General features: G+C 41.5%; 1 protein-coding gene across 2 annotated transcripts in view; it reads right to left on the bottom strand.

Annotated features, from left to right (window-relative positions):
* Positions 1–10,812, bottom strand: part of dlgap4b (discs, large (Drosophila) homolog-associated protein 4b) — a 94,960-nt gene extending 84,148 nt beyond the window's left edge. For both annotated transcript variants that reach the window (XM_026997613.2, XM_026997614.2), the window contains exon 1: positions 10,502–10,812. The gene's annotated coding sequence lies outside the window, so the exon portion shown is untranslated. The remainder of the gene's footprint in view (positions 1–10,501) is intronic.
* Positions 10,813–11,666: the final 854 nt, after the last annotated feature.

Raw genomic sequence — 11,666 nt, 5'->3', positions numbered from 1 at the left:
TTGTTTTGTGAACAGTTTCTTACTGGGTTTTAAATACAGTGGTGATTATGGAAAATCTCACTGGCTACAAGCTGCTGCTCTCTTAACCTCTAAATCTCTACTTGACCGTGCCTTCATCACATGTCCGCGTACCCTGATCCGTATTCTCAGATCTTCTAATCAGGATTTACTCGCCGGACCCGGGTTTCGTCTCTCATCCATGGGTTGTAGGTCTTTCAGTGCAGTAGTAATTCAACTCTGGAGCAAACTTCCTCCGAGCAAGTTATCTACTTCAACCGTCAAATCACGGTTAAAGACCTACCGCTTTCCTTTTTTTTCCCTGTTCACCTCATTCTGCTGCTATCCAGTGTATATTTGTTGCATCATTGTTTTATGTTCTGTATTGAGTGTGTTCTATATGTCTACTGTTTCATGATGCTTTTTTCCAATTTGAGGCCATACATGTTCCTTAAAATCATAATATAGACATGCTTAAATTGGAGAGGTTGAAAAGAAGCCATTAGAAAAATGTTCTCAAAGACAGGGGGAGGCGGGGACATATACACTGTATATTATGAGTTATGCACAGTAAGATGTATATAATGTATGTATGTTGAACGGGTAGTGGGTGACTGTCATTGTGTACAGCTAAACAATGCAATTAATTAAATATAAACTATTAAATAAAAACCTTTTACTAGTGTTATGCTGTCACAATGATTCTGTTAATGAAAAGGTATTGTTTGCTTTCTAAATGCTGTCATTTAGTCTCTTTCACGGGTCATGCTACTTAGCTATTTGTAGCATGTGTGTGGGTACCCACTTTAAAACTACTAGCACTATAGAAAAAAATCTATAAAACAGCGCTCTGCACAGATACACACACATTGCTCTAATTGGCTGTTTCTCCTTACTCTTCATGTTTTTGTAAAAGGAGCGAATAAGGCCTTGCTATGTTCTTAAAAGGAATATGTGAGCATTCCTACCCCCAATCTCTGCACGTTTCAGGCAGTAATGCGGTTCAGTGCTAGAGAAGTCATCTTACAGTATGTAGACAGCTGAGGTGTTTTTTTTTTTGGTTGGTCTGTGCTCACTTTCCTCATTGTAGTTTTATTCTTCATAGATGTGAATGTGGTTATGTGTTAGATATATAGCTAGCTTTCTTGAGGAATGGGCAAAGCCCAGAAGCTTCTTAATCAGAAACAATCAGAATTAACATCACAGGTCATGAGCCCTCCTCCAGGAGACTGACATTTCTATAAGTTTATCCTCCAATCCAAATTTTACAGCTCATTAAGAATTTCAGAAGATCATTATCAGATTGATCAGGTATGGGGGCCTGGGATACAACTTAATTTCTTGTGTGCTAGATCTCCAGTAGCAGGTTTGGTGACTAGTAATTTACAAGTTTACAAGTTTGTAAGTACTACATTTTGCTATGTGGATAGCTATTGCTGTTTATGCACAGCACTGCTATTAGTGGTACTGCTTTCCCTTGCTAGTCTTTACTCAAATAGACTTGCTGTATGTAGGGCAAGTCTTAACTCACAGCAGCCATTTGTATCTCAGCCTCAGCAGTGTGGTCAATGGCATAAACACAAAGGGCTGCAGGGGAAAACAAACAAACAAACAAACAAACAAACAAATAAACAGAAAAAAAGAAACAGTGTAGTAGTGCAGTGTGTTGCTATTTAGAATGCATTAGGTGCAGTAATACACACGTCTGGGAATAATTTGTGCCAAACACCCCCCAGTTTATTAGGGAAAATGGGGAGCACCTAGTGACAGAATGCATGAACAAAGGCTTTTAGGCTGAAAAAAAAAGAGAAAAAAAAGGAGAAACGTTCAGTTCAGAAGGGGGCACGAAATACCATCCCTAGCAGGACGGATAAGAGGTTCCCTTTCCCCCCACCCTCCTGAAGAGCTGCTTTTAACAGCTTTTAACTAAGACTGCCCTTAATCTTCCCGGCTGCAGCGAAATGACCAATGACGAGAGCATTTGAGACACTGATTGGGGTTTTAATGTGTCCAGCTTCCAGACAAGCAACCCGAGTCGGCTGCAGGAACCATTACACCCTGTCAGACTGTGGTAGAGGAAGAGAGGCAGATACTCTTCTTCTCCCTGGGTCACAAAGCAATGGGAGATGTGTAAAGGAAGAATATGAGTGTAAAGGAAGAATATGATTGCTAATGGGGTGGCTGCTTTTAGAACTGGGGAACAAAATTTATTGTAGGATTTATGAATAGGAATAGGAATACATCATCAACACTCTTATAAAAGTGAAGTGACAGTTAAATAGTGTCATAGAAGGAGCTGCCAAACTGGTAATTATGACCCATCATGACTGAATAGACAGAGATATTTTAGAACTATATTAATTACTTAATTGAGTTTTGAGTGGACTTCAAATGCTAGGAATGAAGCAGCGATATTTTGCAAGGTCAATTAACTCAGTAATGATGTGTTCCATTTGGGAATATTTGCATTATAGTAAGCATGTGAATGAGATGTGTCTCTTGGGCACCTTCCCCTGCTGACATCTTGAAAGTTAACCCCCACCCCGACTAAACTTGTTAAACGACCTTCAGCAGAACTCTTTCTCCTCTATTTTGAACATGGGCTGTTTCTCTCCTCTTTGAAGTTGCTCCCTCATTTTCTGTCAGAGTGGAGAGAGTGATCAAAATGAATCCAAGGTTAGGCCCTTCACAGGTGTATGGAGAAGGCATGGAGTACAGATTAGTGAATTATAGCTCAACTCACTTTGGTCAACTGCTGCCATCAGTCACAGGAATACCTCTGTGTGCATGTGCGCGCACGTGTGTGTGTGTGTGTGTGTGTGTGTGTGTGTGTGTGTGTGTGTGTGTGTGTGTGTGTGTGTGTGTGTGTGAGAGAGAGAGAGAGAGAGAGAGAGAGAGAGAGAGAGAGAGAGAGAGAGAGAGAGAGAGAGAGAGAGAGAGAGAGAGAGAGAGAGAGAGAAAAATGAGGGTGAGAGGGAGGTTGAGTCAAAAGCAAGGGCCTAGCCTTTGAATACATGTGTCAGGCTACTATTAGAGTTGACTTGTGTTTGCAGTATATCACAGCCTGTAATGAGATGAATAAACAAATAAATGAATGAATGAATGAATGTGGAAAGAAGGATGGATGATCCATACAAAATATTTACACTGTGTACACCAAAAATGCACCTTTATGCAAAGCCATTTTGGAGCTGTATGTCTGAAAGGTATACACCACCATTGATTTTCCACCTTGTCAGACAAAGCACAGGGTGGTAGGAGAGAATCACTGCTAGACATCAGGATCCCAGCATGGGCTCCTCATCTGAACTTTTCGTCCACTCTGAAAATCAAGTGCAGCCTTAATGCAGCGGTACATTTTAAAAAAAGAAATGTATCCAATTTAGGAACGCGTCCCTGGTCTCAGGCTAATTGGCCTGATTTGCAAGGCCAGTGCTGAGAGATACCAGAATGAAAGTCATCAAACTTTAATGCTCTGGTTTAATACTTTCCCAAAGGACTGAGCAGGTTTTTTTTTGACTTTGCCATTATGTCTCCAACTTCCCTGCACACCCCTCCCCGCAACACACACATACAGCTTTAGCAGAAGACCTCTTATTGGTAAAGTGGAAGCTTGTATGAGGGATTTTATACTGACACTATCTCCCAGCTGAAAATATAGCAGATGACTGCTGTCTGCAGCAGTCGGTGTATCTTTCTATAGCTAAACTACTTCACTGCATCTGCATAAACTAAGCTATGTGCAGAGGTTCCATCTAGGTTTAGGTCCCTGTGAGCCCTACAGTGCTGTATGGAAAGCAGTCTCAGACTGGAATAGAAAGGAATGAAAACTGATTTGTTCCCACTTCTTAGCACAGGAAGAGATTTAGGAGAGCACTTACAATTCTCTCTCCTCTAGTATTACCCTCAGTGTTAAAATGAATGTTTTTCCATCTTTAGAAAGCATCAAGTAACCCAATAGAATGAACAAATGGTTATAGAAAAGCTTCCTGTGTTAATGGATAGTTCAGTATTAAGTTTTCTCAGCTGATTTGTGTTCTCCAAAGGGTTCAACCACAAAATGTGCCTGTTTTTTTTTTTGGTTTTTTTTTGCTTACAGTTATGGGCTTGTGATATTGATAAGTACCGTTTGAACAAAATAGTACTTTCTTTCTTGCTCGAATATTAGGCTGAATATTAGTTTTGGTCGACTTGAGTTTAGATCAATATTATATGGACAAAGAGGACATATTTTTAACAGATCATGCTTTCTCCCAAAGGGTATGTATATGTCAACACAACTTACTGTACACTGGGCTGAAAATGAATGTGATACAATTGGATACACTGAGACACAGAGTAACTTTAAAGTGAATGTGTGTGTGGTTGCTACTATTGACTGAGTGTTGGCATATATGCACAACAGTTCAAATGAATTAGTATTTATTATAAACTATACACCTATATGTGTTGATTTATTGTAGACACCCAAGGCTTATAGGCAATTTCCAGCAAATGTATACATCTCTCTTGCCAAACCTTGCTTCCTTGTACATGACTAAGAATCAAGACTGTGGACAAGCCCAAAGTGAACCATTGGTTGGCCTGACAATGTTGATAACAATATGAGGGGCATTATGTACTTCTGCTGGAGTGTCTGAAGAGAAGGTTCTGGAATAAAAGCAACCCATGTCTCCTTTCATGGACCCAAACAAATAAAAGGTAAGGGTCACGGACTATCATTGGTCCGTTTCTGACCCCTACTAGCTGGATATTATTTGGTTTGCCGACCATTCTCAACCAAGTAGTAATATTGACACACTCCAGCACCGAAAAGCTCCAGTGCCTACTGTGCCTGATTCGCTTATACAAGACAAACACCACCACCATACTACTGCCCTGTCAGTATTACCAGTGCTCCTATAGCTTGAAACGTTACTAATGAGGATGAGATCAAATCAAATCGAATATGGTATATATTTATGAACATACATAAACACATACGTATATAACATACGTTTATCCAACGGAGACAAGTATGACGAGCAAACGGAAAAGGGGACTGGAGACTAAGCAGATTAGCATGCAGCATGCACGAGGGTCTTTAGTTCTTCCGTGAATGGCACAGGGCTTGTGCGGGTGTTAGAAAGGCGCCGAGGTAGTGCATTCCAGAGTCTACGGACAGCGCTGAAGTGTCTAATAAAGAAATGTTTCTAATGTTTCTAAGCGTGATATAAGCATAATAAGGCACGGTTAACCTCACAGGACGAGAGCAAGCAAACGGCTAATCAACAAAACCATGCTTTTTGAAGACAAGCCCACGCAGTGGTCGTGCCTGCGGTGGGACCTGGTTTGGTAGTGCTGAACTGAGCTTGCTGAAATGGCCTCGATAAAGGGAAGCTGGAACAACAGCAGGAACGAAAGAACAAGAGCGCAACTGCTTTAAAGACAAACCTGTTTGGACGGCTTCCTCTTCACTTAACGCTCTCCAGATGTCACACGCCACAGCTATAAACAGGCCGTGGTCGAAGCACTAAAAATACACCTCCTCTCCCCTCTCGCTCCCTCTCTATCCCTCTATTTTCGCCTTTTTCCTCCTCTATGGGAGGGTTTAAAAAGATTCCACAGAGGCATAATGGCTTGTAACACCTGCAACGCTTTCATTTATGCCCAAACGAAACCTAAATCGGAGGTTATGACAATGGCCGGATTTACATTAAGGGAGGATGACTTCACTGCTATAGAAACAATTTTCCAGGGGAACATCCCTGTTCAGCAATTACAGCCATTAATCAAATTGTCACCTCAATTTGTGCAGCTCCAAGGGACAATACAAGGGACGTGATTGTGCAAGTCTCCTGCATCACCTGAGGAATTTGGTCTGCTTCCTCAAATTTAGCTTCATATTTCAATTATATATTCTGCATGCAATAATCATGTAATGTCCGTTTTGAATAATTCCCAATTTTATACATAGTAATTTGAAATATTTGTGGAATTGAAAATGTTTTACCCTTATACCAGTTTATTGTATCACAAGATTAAATTTCAGCCAGCCAAGCTAAGGGCATGCTGGCAGTATTTGATCCAGTTCTAAAAATGAAGCATAACCAGACATCATTCTTCTTGTTATTAATGGAATTTGTGTGCTGGTGACCATGGTGACGAAGTGAAAGACCTCTCAGACTAATCAATTTTTAGACTAAGAGGTGAATGAAGTGCAAAAATAAAGACAGACACACAAAGAAAAACACACACACACACATACACACACGCGTGCGCACACACACACACACACACACACACACACACACACACACACACACACACACACACACACACACACACATACCTAAGTGTCAAATCATCTTATAAAAAAAAGTCTTTATCATTTATGTGCTTTCTACAGGTCAGATGTACTCCTATGGGAGATATTGATAGATAATGCATACCTGTGTTAAGTCCTGTCTTTCTGAAGAGATTACATTGCTCCTTTAAGCCTTGCTGTAAGTTTTTTACAAATGTGGGCTCAACCCTTGACACACGCACGCGCACACACACACACACAAAATCAGCCCATTGTTGGAAAAACCCACCTCTGTCCTATGATAATTTTCATGATATTTTGCTGTGTATTGATGTCAATGTGCACAGTTTCTCTGCTGTCCAGAGAAGGCCAACAAACTACAGACTTCACTGCTGTAAACTGAAGGATCAGACAGAATGGGTGTCAAGTTCAGGCTACTGCTGTCGAAAAAATCAAAGCCTTAAAGGGCACATTTTGTCATGACACCCGATATGCTCATCCTCAAGCTTTGGGAGGTCAATTAAAAAAATTCTCAGCCCAAGGTTCTTTGTCATTGTGTCCACACCGGTTCTAGCATAGTCTGAATGTAAAATGGGGTTGTATTTTTGGACATTGCTCATTACAGGATTTCAGAGCGCTTGAGTGAAGACATTGCCATGAGACGCGAATGTACTGAGTTGGCACTGCCTGTACGGGCGAGACTGTTTCACTGCAAAGCAGAGTTCGCAGGAAGCAGAAAGAGGCTTAATTAGCACTCTCCTCTGTCGAATGGAGATGAGGTGACAAAAATACAAGACACAGCTGAGCCTCCTTCATTGGAGTCTGTGTGTGTGTGTGTGTGTGTGTGTGTGTGTGTGTGTGTGTGTGCATGTGTGTGTATGTGTGGGCATGTATGTGACTGTGTGTGTGTGTGTGTGTGTGTGTGTGTGTGTGTGAGTGTATGTGTGTGTGTGTGTGTGTGTGTGTGTGTGTGTGTGTGTGTGTGTGTGTGTGTGTGTGTGTGTGTGTGTGCGTGTGGGCATGTATGTGACTGTGTGTGTGTGTGTGTGTGTATGAGACAGACTATGTGGGTATATGGGTTGTGTTTTGTGTTTGCACTTACCCAATGGCAGCTTCTTTGTGTCTCTCTGTCTATGTAATTGTCCTGCTTGTCACCTGCATCCGTGTGTGTGTGTGTGTGTGTGTGTTCTCTGCAGTACTTAGACTGAATGCCAGACATCTTGTCCTGGGATGCACTTTTTCTGTGCACTGTTGCCTGCGAGTTCTCTGATGCATGTCCAACTAATCCCTGTTTCTCATAACTAATATGTGTATGTGCAGCTTCATAAGGCCCCTAGTGAATTCCTACTTACTCACAAGTTACCATTTACTGACCACTGTGATAGTGTAATGAGGTCAGCGCCTTTTGAGATGACTCCCATGCACTCAGTGATGGAGTGACTCTTTGCCTTCATTTGAGGGGAGTTGGGTATGTACTCCACACAGTCAACAGAGCAGTGCAAAGCAACTGTGCTACTTCTGTTATTATTAAAATGTAAGTAGCAGCATCATGATGCTTTTTAATTCTAGGAAATATTTTAATCATTCTGATTTCTTTCAGAATACAACTATAATATTCATAGTCAAATCCAGATACCACCCCCCTCATCTGCCCCCTTCATTCACATTGTGTGATTTTGCATCCGACACTGATTAGAGAAACACTCCACTCTGGGCACATACTACAGCCTGCTTGACATTTTCACAGTTTCAATTATTCACACTTCTGACAATACAGCGGACAGACTAAAATGTTAAGGAAGCCAAAGGAATAGAGCATGCATTATTTTACTCTCTCACTTGCTCTTGCACTCTCTCTCTCTCTCTCTCTCTCTCTCTCTCTCTCTCCCCCCTCTCTCTCTCTCTGTCTCTCCCTTTCTCATTCACCCTCTCTTTCAAAGTATCTGTTTTGTTATGCATGATGTTACAATGACCATGGAATACTTATTGACCATCCCACTAAATTATAACTATATTAAGTAGGATATGCATTAGGCCAAAGATGATATTAAGATCAAAATGAAATTCGCATTACAGGCTCTTGTGATATTATCTTGCATACGCTTTTAGAACCAAGGCTGTTCAGATACAGAACAGTACTGTGTGTCTATAAGAGCTGCCTCCTATGTGCATTTACTCTCTTACCAGTTTTGACCACACAGTCAATAATGACATTACCATTTCCTTCCCTCTCTCACACGCACACTACAGCCCAAAACGAAGCAGTTGTTGTTAGCGTGTCTTTCGGTTTGATGTCTATTCACCAAGGACAGTCTTGCCATATGTTGTTGCAGCCCTATCAGTGTCTGCAGAGGCGCTAGAAAATGACCAAACCCGGTGAATAAACGATGTTGGGAGAAGAGAGAAAAACGCATGAACAACAACCCATTTCTTCTTCTAGCACTCCCCCTTTCTCTCCCTTATTGATGCAACTGGGTGAAATCAGGCTGGGGATCTAAGGGACAGTATGCACATATCCATTTCCACAGACACCTAATTGTAGAGCCCCATATATAATATATAGGCCAGCTTTATGACCTAAAAAGCTCTGGCCAGATTGAACTCACACAACATTGCCATACTGTTCACTTTTGTACTGTGGCCTGTCAAAAAGGGCTCATGGGTGAATAAGTGCTATTTGTCCACAAGGGTGCTGGTTAAAACAATCTAGTCCCCTGCAATGGTTTATCTAAGAATGAGTGCTGTTCTTTGGCAGGCTGTGTCAAAGCTAAAATAGCCTCCAGAAACCTGTTTCTTTTGGGCTGGGTGCCATCACAAATAAAATGTATATGGTGTAAAGAGCTTTTATAAGATGATTTGACACTTAGGTATGCATGTGTGTGTGTGTGTGTGTGTGTGTGTGTGTGTGTGTGTCTATGAGAGAGAGAGAGAGAGATTTTTCTCTGAGAGCTCTTTACATTTTTTAAAAATCTATAAGCTCTATTTGGCTTTGAATAGTGCAAAAAAGTTAAAATGAGTACTGCTAAAAGCACTACTCACCAGCCTAGTGCTCTACAAATACAGACTGTGATCCCGAGAAATATGAACTCATCCTACATGAGAGAAATGGTCAAGGAGGAAGAGAGCAGTCAGCCTCAGCTGCATGTAAATATGGGCAAACACTATTGAAAAGGCTATTGATCTTCCTAGGATTAGCAGTCCGTTCATAGCCTTCCCTGCTGCTGCCGCTGTTTTCTGTTCTCTTATCAGCTGGCCCACTGAGAAGACGTCAGACGGGTTTTTCACAAACGCAGACGCCAAGGGACATCAAACCGAGGGAGTCTATGAGAAACGGCACTACAGTACGAGCTGCCTTTCTTTTTTGAAGACAGTACTGCAAGTTTCTAAGATTAGTTTCCTTCCTAAATCAACACGGGCCTATACACGGCAGTTTAGACCGTTTAGAGTATGTGAATGGACGGAGTACTGTTGACCAGTAAGGGCGACTTGGTGAAGAAAAGCACACAAGCATGTCCAAAAAAGGGTTAATATTTTGAAACCGCGTGGAATTCCATTGTCCCCATAGATTGCTTTGACATTATCCGCTTTAAAAGAGGCCAAAACTTTTGTTCAGCTCCCGCTGATTTTAAAGAGCACGAAAGACAGAATCATATAAATCATGACGTTTTAAACTCTCACAAGGGAACTATGTCGAAACACCCAGAACTAAATGACACTTTCTAACTCAACCAGGACACCGCCTAATCGCCAACCGTCGTCCGCCGACGGTTCAAAAAACCCAGTCTACTTTTACAAATGTCTCCTATTGGCTGTTCTGTACAGGCTATTTCTGATTTTTTAAGTACCTGTCTCTAACTAACCGTTTACAATCACTTTTCAGTATGTTAGATGAGCTTTAGGAATGGCGACTTCTTACATAAATGCTTAAACTAGCAAACTACGCTTTTACCGCTCAGTAAAACTTCACTGACTGACAGTTCAAGTAATAGTATCGAGCAGCACGCACATTTCAAATTAAACAACTGTAATAAATGAACTATCAACATTAAGCGAAATGTTCTAATCCAACAACACAAATATCAGCACTCTTCTGGCAGAAGCATGCATCCACTTTGTTGTTTCGCACTAAGATCATAGTGCTGGCACCCCCTGTCTTTTTACGAGCACCTTACACCGCAATATAAACGCGCTCAACGTTCAGTTTAGGTCGTGGCTTACCTTCAAACCGCGTTCTTTAGAATTGTGTTTGTTTGTAGCAGAGGAATCACACTTGCATACGAAAACATTATCCCCGTCGTGTTAGCGAAAACTTAACGGTTGCAGTCCTTCGTTTCAAACTGGTAAAGCTCGTATTTCATTTCACTCAATGGTGGATCAAGTCGAACGTTGTTCTAGTACCCAAAAAGCATTTAGAACTGTAAAATCAATGTGAAATAGTTATGCAGCTCATTTCTCTTTGGAGTCCGTTTGTACCTTCGAACGGAAGCGACTGCTCCCCTCTACAGTGATTTTTGTCACTGCGAGGTTCATTCACGTTTGCAGTGGGGAGACGCGGCTGGGAAACAAGCGCTGACGCTCACAGACCCCTTGAGGGAGGAGAGAGAGAGAGAGAGAGAGAGAGAGAGAGAGAGAGAGAGAGAGAGAGAGAGAGAGAGAGAGAGAGAGAGAGAGAGAGAGAGAAATCAGCACCAAGGACAGCTACGATTAGGCAACACTGTCGCATTTTTTGTCTGTAACCCCGTTAAACTTCAGTTTTTTAAGATACAATTAAAATTTTTGTATTTCATAATTCCATTTCACACGCGACGTCCGTGGCACACGTTTCGGAGGGGAATCACACTAGGGATTAAAAGAGCCCTGTATGATTTATATTTGGCTCACCGGTAATTAATTTTATTTGTTTTGTCTGAAGAAAAGCAGCAACAGTGACAACAATATTTAAAGTGTTTTTAAAGCTGTGGCAGTTTGAGTCACAGTAGTAGTGGAAAAGCACATTATACACCTTTCCCATTTATGCAGACCGCTTTAGAGATCTTTAAAGGTAGACAGATTATCAAAACGGTTTTATCCGACCACAAAATGTTTAGTTGGTTGCATCCAAAGCTCATTAATCAGTTATCTGCACTAGCAATTGACTGAGAGCCTGCTTCTTCAGTTGCTCTCAGTGCTACAGCTGTTGGGACGCAGACTGAGCCTTACGCCACAGATTTTAGCTATTAATGTAAAAGAGTGCTGCAGGGATGCTTAGGCCCAGAGAGCGGGAATTTGGTCGCGAAGAAGAAGACAAAATGCCACGAACGATAAATACCTATCAATCAAACCTATTCTGCATATGATGCTACACATTTTGCCGACAGTTAGATTTGTTGAAATAATTAACTGA

Source organism: Electrophorus electricus, chromosome 3 (genome assembly GCF_013358815.1).
Source record: "Electrophorus electricus isolate fEleEle1 chromosome 3, fEleEle1.pri, whole genome shotgun sequence".
Taxonomy (NCBI): Eukaryota; Metazoa; Chordata; class Actinopteri; order Gymnotiformes; family Gymnotidae; genus Electrophorus; species Electrophorus electricus.
This window is presented reverse-complemented; position numbering and strand designations above follow the sequence as displayed.